General features: G+C 39.4%; 1 pseudogene across 1 annotated transcript; it reads left to right on the top strand.

Moving 5' to 3' along the window:
* The first annotated feature begins 7,407 nt into the window (after positions 1-7,407).
* LOC100585016 lies at positions 7,408-11,054 on the top strand (annotated as a pseudogene). The gene has a single exon (XR_004033258.1). The product of XR_004033258.1 is annotated as a vigilin pseudogene (transcript).
* Positions 11,055-17,327: the final 6,273 nt, after the last annotated feature.

The raw sequence follows: 17,327 nt of genomic DNA, 5'->3' as shown, positions 1-17,327 counted from the left end.
TCTGGACGAAGGAGGGAGGGGAAAATTGTAGTGCCTTTCCTTACCTCATCTCCTAAGTCACAAACTGTCACATCCACTTTTTTCTATTCATTAGAAATGCGCTGTAAATCTAGGCCATATTCAAGGGGAGAAGATTTAGGCTGTACCTCTTAAGGAAAAAAAATTCAAATAAAGGCTAACACATTTTAAAATATACATAAAAGTCACCACAAATATTAAACTTTAGTCATAAACATGTTCCAATTTAACTCCACCTTATATATTATCAAATGATTTACAAATCAAGAGAATGTCCAAATGCATTGGATTTAATATGGGCATTTGTTTTATTACTTTAACATTTATAAAGATAATCTAAAATGTGTACTTAAAAAATTAGGCAGTTTTTGGATTCCTGTCTTCTTTCTAGTTTTCTCTGTGTCTGAAGAAAACAACAGTTTATAATTTTAATTAAAGCTGGTAATTAATAAAAATAATGACTATAGTTGGTGTAATAATTCAAACTGAGGCCCACATTAAAAAAATAACTAATTATAAATAAAAATATAAAGACTACAGTTGGTATAGTAATTAGAAAACATTAATATGTATACTGGCAAAGATAACGGTAAGGGAAGTTAATTTACTAAAAATGGTAATTTACATAAAAATGTACAAGTAACATGTACTTTAAATTCAAGTATAATTAATTATATCTTAAAATTAAGGTTTTAATTTCATTATGCATTTACATACTTATCAACTTATGCATGTCTAAACATATAAAAATATACTACCATTAATTGTTAAAGTTTGTATATGTTAAAGAAGAAATGTTATGTTATACTCAATATTAGTGGATTTACCCATCTTTTAAAAAAGCTTATGAATGCAATATAAATTGTTATATGGATTATATACATAGAGTGAAATTATACTTCGAATATTCTTTTATATTGTGACAAAATGATTCTGTGCTCAGCTAACAGAGATTTGCTTTTAACAACAAAATAGTGTGGAAACTCTGTATTTCTGGTAAACTCTTGAAAGTTTTGAATTTTTAAACAATATTCTAAGGTGAGTATTTAAAGATTATGGTTACTGATTATTTTAAAATACTGTTCAGAATAATTGTATTTTGTTTATGCGACTATGACTTACATTCATGTCTTGCTTCATCGAATTGCTATTCTTGATGTCGTCTTTGCTGTATCTGGCCCTAAATATGCAATATTAAAATTGTCCAACTGTATTTTATGCCTATGCTATCACAGGATTTCCAAGAATAACCACCAGATGACACAAAATTGTGCTCTTTGACTTATAAATAGAAGAAGGAAATAATGAGGCTTGTTTTGGCAACCTCCAAATTTAATTAACTCAAAAATTGTTGTGAAAACTTTTATCAAATTTAAGACAGATCCCAGAGAAGAACATCAAGCTCATTTCATTTTATGCCTGTGTTCTACCAGACTTCAAAAAAGAAATCATATGTCACCTAAAATTTTAAGAGTAAAGAAAAAGATGAAACATTTAAGAACTCATATAGGGAGGCTAACATGATCATGACTGGATACAAAGTAAATATTGAAAAAAGTCAATGTCTTTCCTTGATATATGCTATATACAAACAAAAAAGAAAACTGGATTATAATCACAATGGGAAAAATAGCCGTTGAATTTACAGAAATGAAGTAAGAAATGTATAAGATACACTTGAAGCAGTCAAGAAAACTTTCAGAGTCTAAATCTAAACCTAAATCCTGAATTAGAAAACTTAAAACATAGAGATGACCTTTGTCCCAAAGTTTATATCTAAAAAGACTGAAATTTTAATCAGATGGCAATTTGTGTGTAATTTGATAAACTATTTCAAAGTTTATATAAAAAATAAGCCCATGTAAAAATAGCTACTTTTGGCAGAAAGAGCATGATAGGGAGTGGAGGTCTGCTTCTACTGGTTATCAGAGGATCTTACAATCCTAGAGTACTGTGGTGATACAAAACACATTCATGGCAGTATTGTGACAGTCAGACATGACTTATAGATAAGAATTTCAAAGACGACAAATGGAGCATTTGAAACCAGTAGAGAATGAAATTGTTCTGAGAAAGTTGGGTATGTGGAACTTGAGAAAACCAATAATAAATTCAACTAACATAAAAACTTTGATCCTTACAGTAAGTAATGCCTTTTACTTATGACATGAAATACAAATATCGTGAATTTAAAAATGAACAAATTTTGCTACCTAAAAAGTAAAACCTCCCCTTTAAGCAAAATATTGATAAGTAATGTTAAAAGGCAAGTGACAGACTGGAAGGAATTATTTGCAATGTATGTATAACAAAAAGGTAATATTTAGAATATATGTAGTTCATTCAAATTACTAAGAACTTGTAAAACACTGGGGAAATGGGCAAGAATATAAATAGGAACTGTACAAAAGAAAAAGCATAAACCATGTATTTACAAATGAAAAGGTGCTTCATCTGTCTAATGGCCAAAATGTGTGTTATAATATAATACAGAATTGCCCCATCTCATTGGTATAATTTTAAAAATACATATCCAATACAGAAATTTATATGCCACTTCAGTAGTTTTATGATTAATTGATACTAGTTTTGTTATTCTAAAAAAATAAGTAAAAAATGGAATAAGAAAAAATATTGTAAACATTTGTATGACATGGGTAGGAGAAACCTTAAATAAGACCCCAAAGGCAGAAGTTTAAAAGGAAGACTAATTGGTTTCTCCATATGAGAATTTTAAAGTATTCTGTACGTTAAAAGGAATACTCAATTAGGAAGTGGAGAAAGACGGCAGAAGAGAAAGTACCACTGATGGCAACCCCTAAGCAAGGACACCAAGTTAACAACTATCTACGCAGAAAAAAACATACATTTATAAGAACCAAAAACCAGGTACCAAAACTGCCTCAAAGGGGTGGAGCACCAAGTAAGCTCTTGGGGTCCTGGATTCCAGGACTTGACCCTTGGATGGCATTTCTGGACCTCCCCTGGGCCAGAGGGAGCCCACTGCCCTGAAGCATGAATCCCAGGCCAGGCAGCATTCACCACAAGCTGACTTAAGAGACCCTGGACCTAAAGGAAACATCAGTTTCTGGCAGTACTCCAAGGAAACATCAGTTTCTGGCAGCACTCCTCATGGCTGGGGTGGCGGTGGCTACAGCATGAGGCTCCTCTGCCTTTGGAAAGGGGAGGGAAGAGCAGGAAGGACTGTGTCTTGTGGTTTGAGGGCCAGCTCAGCCACAGTACAACAGAATAGCAGGTACACTTCTAACTAAGGTTTTGACTCCAGTCCCTGACCCCCAGATAGCACTTCTGGACCCACCCAGGAACTGGAAGAACTTGCCACCTGGAAGGGAAGGACACAGGCCAGGATGGCTTTGCCACTTGCTGACTGTAGAGCCCCAGGGCCTTGAGCAAACATAGGCAGGAGTCAAGGAGTGGTTAAGGCAGGCCTTGGGCAAGACCCAGCACTCTGCTGGCTTCAGGTATGACCCAATGCAGTCATAGTGGTGTGGGCCACAGGGATGCTTGTGTCACTCTACCCCCAGGCTTTAGGTGGCTCAGAACAGAGACCATGACTCATATGTTTGGAAAGAAGTAAGGGAACAGAACAAGAGTCTCTGCTTGGTAACCAAGAGAATTCTTCTGGATCTTTTCCAAGACCATCAAGGTGGTACCTCTACAAGTCTATATGAACCCACAACATTACTGCGCTTGGGGTGCCTCCTAAAGATTGTGACACCCAAGTCATTTCAAATATATGAAAAGCCTTGCCAAGAAGATTACAATAAATACCAAACTCCTCAATGCCCAGACACAGAGGAACATCTATGAGTAAGAAGACCATGCAGGAAAACATGACCTCATCAAATGAACTAAATAAGGCACCAGAGACTCATTCTGGAGAAACAGAGATATGTGACCTTTCAGACACAGAATTCAAAATAGCTTTGTTGAGGAAACTCAAAGAAATAAGATAACCCAGAGAAGAAATTCAGAATTCTACTGGATAAATTTAACAAAGAGATTGAAATAATATTTAAAAATCAAGCACAAATTCCAGAGCTGAAAAATCCAACTGACATGCTGAAGAATGCATCAGGGTCCTTCAATAGCAGAAAGGATCAAGCAGAAGAATTACTGAGCATGAAGACAGCTTATTTGACAATACACAGTCAGAGGAGACAAAAGAAAAAAAACAATAAAGTATGCCTACAGGATCCACAAAATAGCCCCAAATGAGACATATTGGCCTTAAAGAGAAGGTACAGTACAAGACTGGGGTAGAGCATTTATTCACAGGGGTGATAACAGAACTTCTCCAACCTAGAGAAAGATATCACATCCAAGTACAAGAAGGCTATATAACACCAAGCAGGTTTAACCCAAAAAAGATTATCTCAAGGCATTTAATAATCAAACTCCTGAAGATCAAGGATAAAGAAAGGATCCTAAAGGCAGCAAGAGAAAAGAAACAACATACAATGGAGCTCCAAAAGGTCTGGAAAAACTCAGTATAATACTGTATTGTGGTATGTAAACTACTCTTATAAGTAGAAAGACTAAATAATGAATGAATTAAAAAATATAACCGTAACAGCTTTTCAAGACAGTACGGTAAAGATATAAATAGAAACAACAAAGTTAGAAAGCATGAGGACAAAGTTAAGGCAATTGCTACAGCAATTTTAAATATATATACACCCAACATGGGAGCACCCACATATATACAGGGAATATCATCAGAGCTAAAGAGAGAGATGGGCCCCAATACAATAACAGCCGAAGGCTTCAACACCCCATGTTCAGCACTGGACAGATCTTCCAGACACAAAATCAATACAGAAACATTAGACTGAAACTGCACTATAGAACAAATGAGTCTAATAGATATTTACAGAACATTTCACCCAAGAGCTGCAGAATACACACGTTTTACCTCAGCTCATAGATAGATCATATGTTAGGTCACAAACAAGTCTTAAAACATACAAAAAAATTGAAATAGTATCAAGCATTTTCTTTGACCACAATGGAATAAAAGTAGAAATCAATAGCGAGAGGAATTTTGGAAACTACACAAATACATGGAGATTAAACAATCTAATGATGCATCTTTACAAACTGGAAACACAAGAGCAAACCAAAATAGTAGAAGAAATAATAAAGATCAGAGCAGAAATAAATGAAATTGAAATGAAAAATAACATACAGAAGATCAATGCAACAAAAGCTGGTTTTTTGAAAAGTTAAACAAAATTGACAAACTTTTAGCCAGACTAAGAAAAAAAGAGAGAAGATCTAAATAAATAGAAATGAAAAAGAAGACACTATAACTGATACTGTGGAAATTCAGGGATCATTAGTGGCTACTATGAGAAACTATATGTCAATAAATTGGAACATCTAGAAGAAATGGACAAATTCCTAGGCACATACAACCTGACAGGACTGAATCAGGATGAAATCCAAAAGCTGAACAAACCAATAACAAGTAACAAGATTGATGCCATAATAAAAAGTCTTCCAGTAAATAAAAGCCCAGGACCTGATAAATTCACTGCTAAATTCTACCTAACATTTAAAAAGGAACTAACACCAATCCTACTCATACAATTTCAAAAAACAGAGAAGGAAAAGATACTTCCAAAGTCATTCTAGGAGGCCAGTACTACCCTGATACCAAAACCAGACAAAGACACATCCAAAAAAGAAAATCTACAGGCCAACTTCTCTGATGAATATTGATGCAAAAATCCTCAACAAAATACTAGCAAACCAAATTCTACAATACATTAGAAAGGTTATCCATCATGACCAAGTGAGATTTATCCTTGAGATGTAGGGATGGTTCAACATATGCAAATCAATCAACATGACACATCATATCAACAGAATGAAGAATAAAACCATTTGATAATTTCAATGGACAGTGAAAAAAATTTGGTTAAATTCAACATCCCTTTATAATAAACACCCTCAAAAAACTTAATATAGAAAAAGTGTATCTCAGCATAATGAAAGCCATGTAAGACAGATTCACAGCTAGTATCATACTGAATGGAGAAAAACTGAAAAAGCCGTTCTTCTAAGATCTGGAACACAACAAAGATGCACACTGTCACCACTGTTATTCAACCTGGTACTGGAAGTCCCAGCTAAAGCAATTAGACAAGAGAAAACTAAAAAGAGCATCCAAATTGGAAAGAAAGAAGTCAATGATCCTTTTTTGTTGATAATATGATCTTATATTAGAAAAATCTAAAGTCTTCACAAGAAAACTGTTAGAACTGATAAACAAATTCAGTAAAGTTGCAGAGTACAAAATCAACATACAAAAATCAGTATTGGTATATGCTAATAGTCAGTGAACAATCTGAAAAAGAAATAAAAAAAAAGTAACCCCATTTACAATAGCCACATATGAAACTAAATACCTGGGAATTAATTTAACCGGAAGTGAAAGATTTCTATAAGGAAACTTTATTAAACAATGATGAAAGAAATTGAAGAGGACACCAAATAATGGAAAAGTATTCCATGTTCATGGACTGGATGAATCAATATTGCTAAAATATCCATTCTACATATTCAGTGAAATCCCTCTCAAAATACCAGTGACATTCTTCACAGAAATAGAAAAAATAATCCTAAAATTTACGAGTAACCACAAAAGACTCAGAATAGCCAGAACTATGCAAAGCAAAAAGGGCAAAACTGGAGGAATCACATTACTTGGCTTCAAATACTACTACAGAGCTAGAATAACCAAAACAGCACGGTACTGGCATAAAAACAGACACACGGGCCAATAAAACAGAACAGAGAGCCCAGAAACAAAACCACACACCTACACTGAATTCATTTTTGACAAAGGTGCCAAGAATGTATATTGGGGAAAAGACAGTTTCTTCAAATAAATGGTGCTGAGAAAACTGGATATCCACATGCCAAAGAATGAAACCAGACTCCTATCTATCACCATCTACAAAAATCAAATGAAAATAAATTAGACTTAAACCTAATATCACAAACTATGAAACTACTACAAGAAAGCATTGGGGAAAATCTCCAAACACTGGCCTGGAAAAAGATTTCTTGAGCAATACCCCCCCAGACACAGGCAACCAAAGTAAACATGGACAAGTGGGATCACATCAAGTTAGGAAGCTTCTGCAGAGCAAAGGATAAAATCAACAAAGTGTTAAGAGACAACCCACAGAATGGGAGAAAATATTTGCAAACTACCCCTCTCACAAGGGATTAATAACAAAATATATAAGGAGCTCAAACAACTCTTTAGAGAGTTAATGGGTGCTGCAAACCAACATGGCACATGGATACATATGTAACAAACCTGCACATTGTGCACATGTACCCTAAAACCTAAAGTATAATAATAAAAAAAAGAGAAGAAAACATGAGTAGGAAACTCTGATACTACTGTTGATAAACGGTGGTTTCAGACAAGGCTGAAGCAAACCTGGAGCTGTGGGAAGTGGCAGATGAAGAATGTACATCGGGGAAAAGGGGAAAAGCAGTTATAGTCTATCTTTGATAGTGTAAGGAAATAAAAACATAGTAACAAGGGTTTTTAAAAAATTTATTATGTTTTGGTTTTAGGTTGAATATACTATACAAAATGTAGTATCTAGTAAATTTTAACAATGGAGTAAGAAAAAAATAGAAAAAATCTAATAAGACTGGCAATAACAAATGCTGGTGAGGATATGGAGAAAAAGAAACCCTTATACATGGTTGGTGGCAATGTAAACTAGGGAAACTGCTATGGAGAACGGTTTCTGAAAAAACTAAAAACTGAGCTACCATATAATCCAGCAATCCCACTGCTGGCTATATAACTAAAAGAAATGAAATCAATATATCAAGGCGATATCTGCACTCCTATGTTTGCTGCAGCAATGTTTACAATAGCTAGGATTTGGAAGCAATCTAAGTGTCCATCAAAGGACAAACAGATAAAGACAATGTGGGGCCATATAGAGGCTGGGGGTTGGGGGGAGGTCAAGCGTAGCCTCTTCTCCTTTACCAAGATCGCGGCTTGTCCCTGTTTTGCCACAGTTCCTACCTTATGAGCTCGGTTTTCTTATGCTAATAAGAGTGGAACAGCAAAAGCTGGCAGGCTGACAGAGGCGGCCTCCAGACGGACTTTCTGGCTACTGACTGTTTTACTGTGGTTTTCCTGGATTGTGTGTAGGTGTGAGATCAACCATGAGTTCTGTTGCAGTTTTGACCCAAGAGAGTTTTGCTGAACACCGAAGTGGGCTGGTTCCGCAACAAATCAAAGTTGCCATTCTAAATTCAGAAGAGGAGAGCAACCCTCCAACCTACAAAGATGCCTTCCCTCCACTTCCTGAGAAAGCTGCTTGCCTGGAAAGTGCCCAGGAACATGCTGCAGCCTGGGGGAACAAGATCCGGCCCATCAAGGCTTCTGTCATCACTCAGGTCCATGTGCCCCTGGAGGAGAGAAAATATACGGATATGAACCAATTTGGAGAAGGTGAACAAGCAAAAATCTGCCTTGAGATCATGCAGAGAACGGGTGCTCACTTGGAGCTGTCTTTGGCCAAAGACCAAGGCCTCTCCATCATGGTGTCAGGAAAGCTGGATGCTGTCATGAAAGCTTGGAAGGACATTGTTGGTAGACTGCAGACTCAGGCCTCAGCAACTGTTGCCATTCCCAAAGAACACCGTCACTTTGTTATTGGCAAAAATGGAGAGAAACTACAAGACTTGGAGCTAAAAACTGCAACCAAAATCCAGATCCCATGCCCAGATGACCCCAGCAATCAGATCAAGATCACCGGCACCAAAGAGGGTATCAAGAAAGCTCGCCATGAAGTCTTGCTCATCTCTGCTGAGCAGGACAAACATGCTGTGGAAAGGCTAGAAGTAGAAAAGGTGTTCCACCCCTTCATCACTGGGCCATATAACAGACTGGTTGGCGAGATCATGCAAGAGACAGGCACGCATATCAACATCCCCCCATCCAGCATGAACCGGACAGAGATTGTCTTCACTGGAGAGAAGGTACAATTGGCTCAGGCTGTGGCTCGCATCAAGATTTATGAGAAGAAAAAGACTACAACCATCGCAGTGGAAGTGAAGAAATCCCAACGTAAGTATGTCATCGGGCCCAAGGGCAATTCACTGCAGGAGATCCTTGAGAGAAGTGGAGTTTCCGTTGAGATCCCGCCCTCAGACAGCATCTCTGAGACTGTAATACTTCAAGGCGAACCTGAAAAGTTAGGTCAGGCGTTGACTGAAGTCTATGCCAAGGCCAACAGCTTCACCGTCTCCTCGGTCACTGCCCCTTCCTGGCTTCACCGTTTCATCATTGGCAAGAAAGGGCAGAACCTGGCCAAAATCACTCAGCAGATGCCAAAGGTTCACATCGAGTTCACAGAGGGCGAAGACAAGATCACCCTGGAGGGCCCTATAGAGGATGTCAATGTGGCCCAGGAACAGATAGAACGCATGGTCAAAGATTTGATTAACCGGATGGACTACGTGGAGATCAACATCGACCACAAGTTCCACAGGCACCTCACTGGGAAGAGCAGCACCAACATAAACAGAATCAAAGGCCAGTACAAGGTGTCCGTGCACATCCCTCCTGACAGTAAGAAAAGCAATTTGATCCGCATCGTGGGGGACACACAGGTGTGCAGCAGGCCAAGCGAGAGCTGCTGGAGCTTGCATCTCGCATGGAAAACGAGCATACCAAGGATCCAATCATTGAGCAAAGATTTCATCACACAATCGTTGGGCAGAAGGGTGAATGGATCCATGAAATTCGTGACAAATTCCCAGAGGTCATCATCAACTTTCCAGACCCAGCACAAAAAAGTGACATTGTCCAGCTCAGAGGACCCAAGAATGCGGTGGAAAAATGCACAAAATGCATGCAGAAGATGGTGGCAGATCTGGTGGAAAATAGCTATTCAATTTATGTTCCGATCTTCAAACAGTTTCACAAGAATATCATTGGGAAAGGAGGTGCAAACATTAAAAAGATTCATGAAGAAAGCAACACCAAGATCGACCATCCAGCAGAAAATAGCAATTCAGAGACCACTGTCATCACAGGCAAGTGAGCCAACTGCGAAGCTGCCCAGAGCAGGATTCTGTCTATTCAGAAAGACCTGGCCAACATAGCCGAGGTAGAGGTCTCCATCCCTGCCAAGCTGCACAACTCCCTCATTGGCACCAAGGGCCATCTGATCCGCTCCATCATGGAGGCGTGCGGTGGGGTCCACATTCACTTTCCCGTGGAAGGTTCAGGAAGCGACACCGTTGTTATCAGGGGCCCTTCCTTGGATGTGGAGAAGGCCAAGAAGCAGCTCCTGCATCTGTTGGAGGAGAAGCAAACCAAGAGTTTCACTGTTGACATCCGCGCCAAGCCAGAATATCACAAATTCCTCATGGGCAAGGGGGGCAGCAAAATTCGCAAGGTCCGCGACAGCACTGGAGCACACGTCATCTTCCCTGCGGCTGAGGACAAGGACCAGGACCTAATCACCATCATCAGATAGGAGGATGCTGTCTGAGAGGCACAGAAGGAGCTGGAGGCCTTGATCCAAAACCTGGATAATGTGGTGGAAGACTCCATGCTGGTGGACCCCAAGCATCACTGCCACTTCGTCATCTGAAGAGGCCAGGTCTTGCAGGAGATTGCTGAAGAGTATGGCGGAGTGATGGTCAGCTTCCCATGCTCTGGCACACAGAGCGACAAAGTCACCCTCAAGGGTGCCAAGGACTGTGTGGAGGCAGCCAAGAAACGCATTCAGGAGACCACTGAGGAACTGGAAGCTCAGGTGTCATTAGAATGTGCTATACCCCAGAAATTCCACCTATCTGTCATGGGCCCCAAAGGTTCCAAAATCCAGCAGATTACTCGGGATTTCGACATTCAAATTAAATTCCCAGACAGAGAAGAGAACCCAGTTCATAGCGCAGAGCCAGTTGTCCAGGAAAATGGAAAAAATCAAATGTTTATTTATTTTTGTATGTTGAACCAGCCTTGCATCCCAGGGATGAAGCTGACTTGATCGTGGTGGATAAGCTTTTTGATGTGCTGCTGGATTCGGTTTGCCAGTATTTTTTGAGGATTCTTGCATCGATGTTTATCAGGGATATTGGTCTAAAATTCTCTTTTTTTGTTTTGTCTGTGCCTAGCTTTGGTATCAGGATGATGTTGGCCTCATAAAATGAGTTAGGGAAGATTCCCTCTTTTTCTGTTGATTGGAATATTTTCAGAAGGAATGGTACCAGCTCCTCTTTGTACCTCTGGTAGAATTCGGCTGTGAATCTGTCTGGTCTTGGACTTTTTTTGGTGGGTAGGGTATTAATTATTGCCTCAATATCAGGGCCTGTTATTGTTCTATTAAGAGATTCAACTTCTTCCTGGTTTAGTCTTTGGAGGGTGTATGTGTCCAGAAATTTATCCATTTCTTCTAGATTTTCTAGTTTTTTTGCATAGAGGTGTTTATACTATTCTCTGATGGTAGTTTGTATTTCTGAGGGATCGGTGGTGATATCTCTGTATCATTTTTTTATTGCATCAATTTGATTCTTCTCTCTCTTCTTCTTTACTAGTCTTGCTGGCGGCCTATCAATTTTGTTGATCTTTTTAAAAAACCAGCTCCTGGATTCACTGATTTTTTTGAAGGGTTTTTTGTGTCTCTCTTTCAATTCTGCTCTGATCTTAGTTATTTCTTGCCTTCTTGCTAGCTTTTGAATTTGTTTGCTCTTGCTTCTCTAGTTCTTTTAATTGTGATGTTGGACTGTGGATTTTAGATCTTTCCTGCTTTCTCTTGTGGGCATTTAGTGCCATAAATTTCCCTCTACATCCTGCTTTATTTAAACGCATCCCAGAGATTCTGGTACGTTGTGTCTTTGCTCCCATTCATTTCAAAGAACATCTTTATTTCTGCTTTCATTTTGTTATTTACCCAGTAGTTACTCGGGAGCAGGTTTTTCAGTTTCCATGTACTTATGTGGTTTTGAGTGAGTTTCTTAATCCTGAGTTCTAATTTGATTGCACTTTGGTCACAGAGACTGTTTGTTGTGATTTCTGTTCTTTTACATTTGCTGAGGAGTGCTTTACTTCCAATTATGTGGTCAATTTTAGAATAAGTGTGATGTGGTCCTGAGAAGAATGTATATTCTGTAGATTTGGGGTGGAGAGTTCGGTAGATGTGTATTAGGTCTGCTTGGTGCAGAGCTGAGTTCAGGTCCTGGATATCCTTGTTAACCTTCTGTCTCGTTGATCTGTCTAATATTGACAGTGGGGTGTTAAAGTCTCCCATTATTATTGTGTGGGAATCTAAGTCTTTTTGTAGGTCTCTAAGGACTTGCTTTATGAATCTGGATGCTCCTGTATTCAGTGCATATATATTTATGATAGTTAGCTCTTCTTGTTGAATTGATCCCTTCAGCATTATGTAATGGCCTTCTTTGTCTCTTTTGATCTTTGTTGGTTTAAAGGTTGTTTTATCAGAGACTAGGATTGCAAACCCTGCTTTTTTTTTTTTTGCTTTCCATTTGCTTGGTAGATCTTCCTCCATCCCTTCGTGTATGTGCATCTTTGCACGTGAGGTGGGTCTCCCGAATACAGCACACTGATGGGTCTTGACTCTTTATGCAATTTACCAGTCTGTGTCTTTTAATTGGGGCATTTAGCCCATTTACACTTAAGGTTAATATTGTTATGTGTGAATTTGATCCTGTCATTATGATATTTACTGGTTATTTTGCCCATTAATTGGAGTTTCTTCCTAGCATCGATGGGTCTTTACAATTTGGCATTTTTTTTTAGCGGCTGGTACTGGTTGTTTCTTTCCATGTTTAGTGCTTCCTTCAGGAGCTCTTGTAAGGCAGGCCTGGTGGTGACAAAATCTCTCAGCATTTGCTTGTCTGTAAAGGATTTTATTTCTCCTTCACTTATGAAGCTTAGTTTGGCTGGATATGGAATTCTGGGTTGAAAATTCTTTTCTTTAAGAATGTTGAATATTGGCCCCCACTCTCTTCTGGCTTGTAGAGTTTCTGCCGAGAGATCCGCTGTTAGTCTGATGGGCTTCCCTTTGTGGGTAATCCAACCTTTCTCTCTGGCTGTCCTTAACACTTTTTCCTTCATTTCAACCTTGGTGAATCTGACAATTATGTCTCAGGGTTGCTCTTCTTGAAGAGTATCTTTGTGGTGTTCCCTGTGTTTCCTGAATTTGAATGTTGGCCTGCCTTGGTAGGTGGGGGAAGTTCTCCTGGATAATATCCTGAAGAGTGTTTTCCAACTTGGTTTCATTCTCCCCATCACTTTCAGGTACACCAATCTAATGCAGATTTGGTCTTTTCACATAGTCCCATATTTCTTGGAGGCTTTGTTCGTTTCTTGTTACTCTTTTGTCTCTAACCTTGTCTTCTTGCCTTATTTCATTAATTTGATCTTCAATCACTGACACCCCTTCTTCCACTTGATTGAATCAGCTATTGAAGCTTATGCATGCGTTGCAAAGTTCTTGTTACATGGTTTTCAGCTCTATTAGGTCATTTAAGGTCTTCTTTACATTGTTTATTCTAGTTAGCCATTCATCTAATCTTTTTTCAAGGTTTTTAGCTTCCTTGAGATGGGTTCGAACATCCTCCTTTAGCTTGGAGAAATTTGTTATTACCGACCTTCTGAAGCCTACTTCTGTCAACTCGAAAAAGTCATTCTCCATCCAGCTTTGTTCCATTGCTGGTGAGGAGCTGCAATCCTTTGGAGAAGAGGTGCTCTGACTTTTAGAATTTTTAGCTTTTCTGCTCTGGTTTCTCCCTATCTTTGTAGTTTTATCTACCTTCAGTCTGTGATGTTGGTGACCTACAGATGGGGTTTTGGTGTAGATGACCTTTTTGTTGATGTTGATGCTATTCCTTTCTGTTTGTTAGTTTTCCTTCTGTCAGATCCCTCAGCTGTAAGTCTGCTGGAGTTTGCTGGAGTTCCACTCCAGACCCTGCTTGCCTGGGTATCACCAGCAGAGGCTGCAGAACAGCAAATATTGCAGAAGAGCAAATAGTGTTGCCTGATCCTTCCTCTGGAAGCTTCGTCCCAGAGGGGCAGCTGCCTATATGAGGTTTCTGTCAGTCCCTACTGGGAGGTGTCTCCCAGTTAGGCTACACAGGGGTCAGGGATCCAGTTGAGGAGGCAGTCTGTCTGTTCTCAGAGCTCCAACGCCGTGCTGGGAGAACCACTGCTCTCTTCAGGGCTGTCAGCCAGGGACATTTATGTCTGCAGAAGTTGTCTGATGCCTTTTGTTCAGCTATGCCCTGCCCCCAGAGGTGGAGTCTAGAGGCAGTAGGCCTTGTTGAGCTGCAGTGGGCTCCGCCCAGTTTGACCTTCCCAGCCGCTTTGTTTACCTACTCAAGCCTCAGCAATAGCGGATGCCCCTCCCCTAGCCAGGCTACCGCCTGGCAGATCAATCTCAGACTGCTGCGCTAGCAGTGATCACGGCTCTGTGGAAGTGGGACTCGCAGAGCCAGGCATGGGAGAGAATCATCTTGTCTGCTGGTTGCTAAGACCTTGGGAAAAGCCCAGTATTTGGGTTAGAGTGACCCATTTTTACAGGTAGTCTGTCACAGCTTCCCTTGGGAAGGGAAAGGGAAATCTCCCAACCCCTTGGGCTTCCTGGGTGAGGTGACACCCCACCCTGCTTCAGCTCACCCTCCATGGACTGCACCCACTGTCCAACCAGTCCCAATGAGATGCACCAGGTACCTCAGTTGGAAATGCAGAAATCACCCATCTTCTGCGTCGATCACGCTGGGAGCTGCAGACTGGAGCTGCTCCTATTTGGCCATCTTTTGGGAAGTTTAAGAGAAGTTTGACTGCATCTTGTGTATAATCTTGTACCTCTCTTTTCACACCAACTTAGCATGCTGCATGCATTTTTTAAACAATGTTTTAGGTGGACTGTGGCCATTTCTCCCCTCTCTCAAGTCTTATTTGATTGTTCTTCCAGAAACAATTTTAAAATTTGCAGTTACATCTGGAACAAGGAGTTTGGTTGGAGGAATTTAAACCTGTAGATCATGAAAGGGATTATTCTGAATTGTCACAGCTGACATTGAGTCTGTGCCTAATGATCTAAGTGACGTGGATATTGTAATGTCTTTGAAGTTTTCATTCACAAATTGGCTAAGGAAGTGATGTACTCATTGGCTGATATCTGAAAAGAAGAATGAATAAAAACCATGTAACAATCTTACAGAAAATTAAATTCATCTTGGAATTCTTTGTGGAAATAAATTTAATGAGGTAGAACTTGGGGAAAGTTTTCCTGTAATTTATTGAAATCAAATTTGACTATAGCTTGTTGAGAATTATTGAGAATTAAGCATGTTTCAAGACTCATAGATTTGGGGGTATTTGAAGAGTAAATACTCCTCTTGTGGCTAAAATATTTTGAAGATGGTCTTTGTTCAGCAGTAACCAAAGATTCAAGGCTCCCCAGTTAACTGATGATCCAGTAAGATCACAGTTCCTGTGATAGTGGCAGAAGGTGTCCAGCAAGAAGTTAGCAGCAGCTTGGTTGGCTTGTGTTATACTCCCAATGAAGGCAGAAACCAATCACTAGCACATAAAATAATTAATTCCTGCCCTCTTGTCACAAAGTAAAATTTTATTTCACCAACTACTTTGGGGCTTAACAATTTCTCCAACCAAGAGATATTGAGAGCTTAACGGGGCCCATCGAGCTAGAGTATGGCATTAAGAATTAAACTGATTTTACTCTTTGAAAAGGTATTTCCTGTTCAAAGTAATGTCTTTTCCACCTCAGAATGAAAAATATTACATTGTATCCTGATAATTCAGCATTCTCCATTCTGATTTTTTCAGCAACTGCATTTCTTTCAGTTGCTCATTTCTTTCAGTTGCATTTCTTTCCTTCAACTGCTCAGAAGGTGGATTTCTCAGTGAAATAATCACAACAAAACCATCTCCTTACTATACAATAAATGTCACCATTTAAAATCCAAGGCCAGAGAGCCTCCTGATGCAGCATACGTTGTTTTTGCCTTGAAGGGTTTCCTCTTTGCTCTACACATAGGTATTTGTGGAAGCGGACTTTCTGGAACATCGACTTTGAACACAGCAATAGGGATGGCCACACATATGAAATATCACAACAGAACAGGGTTCACCAGTACATTCTTTTGAAAAAGAGATTAAATTATTTTTGAAACTCATTGATTTTAGCTGTTGACAAATCTACAGAACACAATCAGGCAGAATTTCTGTAAACCCTGGCTGAGATTTAGAATGTGGACGTGAATGTGACTGTGAGAATTATGCAATAATTACTGTAAAAATTCAGGTTGGGGTTGGCCACATATGATGACAACATCTCAGAGACAAAGAGGGTCAAAGAGTGTTTCTTTGATGAGTTTCTCTAAAGGTGGCAGTAAAACGAATGCCTGGCAGTGTTCTACTTTTGTCATATTCCCAGGGAGGGTGAGAGAATCATGGCACACCCAGACCACTTCCTTAGTAGGCAAGGTTAGCACTTCACCTAGAATGAATCCTCCTTGCTGGGGGGAAAAATATAGCAGGCAAGGAGAGATGTTTGTCATTTGGTGATACCTGTGAGAATGTCTCAAGCTCTTTGAAGTAGGATGCACAAGGTCCATTTCTAAATACTAGAAACGTCTTGCTGTGAAAGCACATCATGTCAGGAGTTAAGAACTCTGATGATGCCACACAGGAAATCATGTGGCAATGTGATCACTGATCTTCTTAAATGACCTTGCAGATAGCTATTACTGTACTGCTGAAGTCCAGTGCCAGTGATTTATGTTTCCCCATTGTGTTATCATTCCAGTACAAAGTATTGCCACACTTACAGCTAAGGGAAAATTATCTTCTGGGTGGATGCATACTTTTTCAGTCTCAACTTCCAAAAATTGGTCATCAAGCAGTGTGAGTTTCTGTCTTTCTATCTCAGCTTTCACCTCTACTTCATTGTAGAGATCTGAGGTGTATAGAGTGAATAACTCAGAGTTCTGGTTGCCCTTGTGAAGTTCACTATCATAAACCATTTCAATAAGAAAGTATGCCTAATTTTAGAAATCAATATTGTCCCCTGATCTATATAGAGTTCTGGGTAATTCTTGCCTTTACATTTAATAAATAATAGCTTCTGATAAGCTTGCAATGCCCTGTGGGCTTCTGTCACTAATATGTGTCATCTGAAATGTGACACATGGCCCTCCCATCAAAGAGGTTCTTGTCATGCCTGAGAGAACAAGTCCTGGAT

This window comes from Nomascus leucogenys, chromosome 14, assembly GCF_006542625.1.
Source record: "Nomascus leucogenys isolate Asia chromosome 14, Asia_NLE_v1, whole genome shotgun sequence".
In the NCBI taxonomy this organism is placed as follows: domain Eukaryota; kingdom Metazoa; phylum Chordata; class Mammalia; order Primates; family Hylobatidae; genus Nomascus; species Nomascus leucogenys.
The sequence above is the reverse complement of the archived record's forward strand: the minus strand, read 5'-3'. Positions and strand labels throughout refer to the sequence as shown.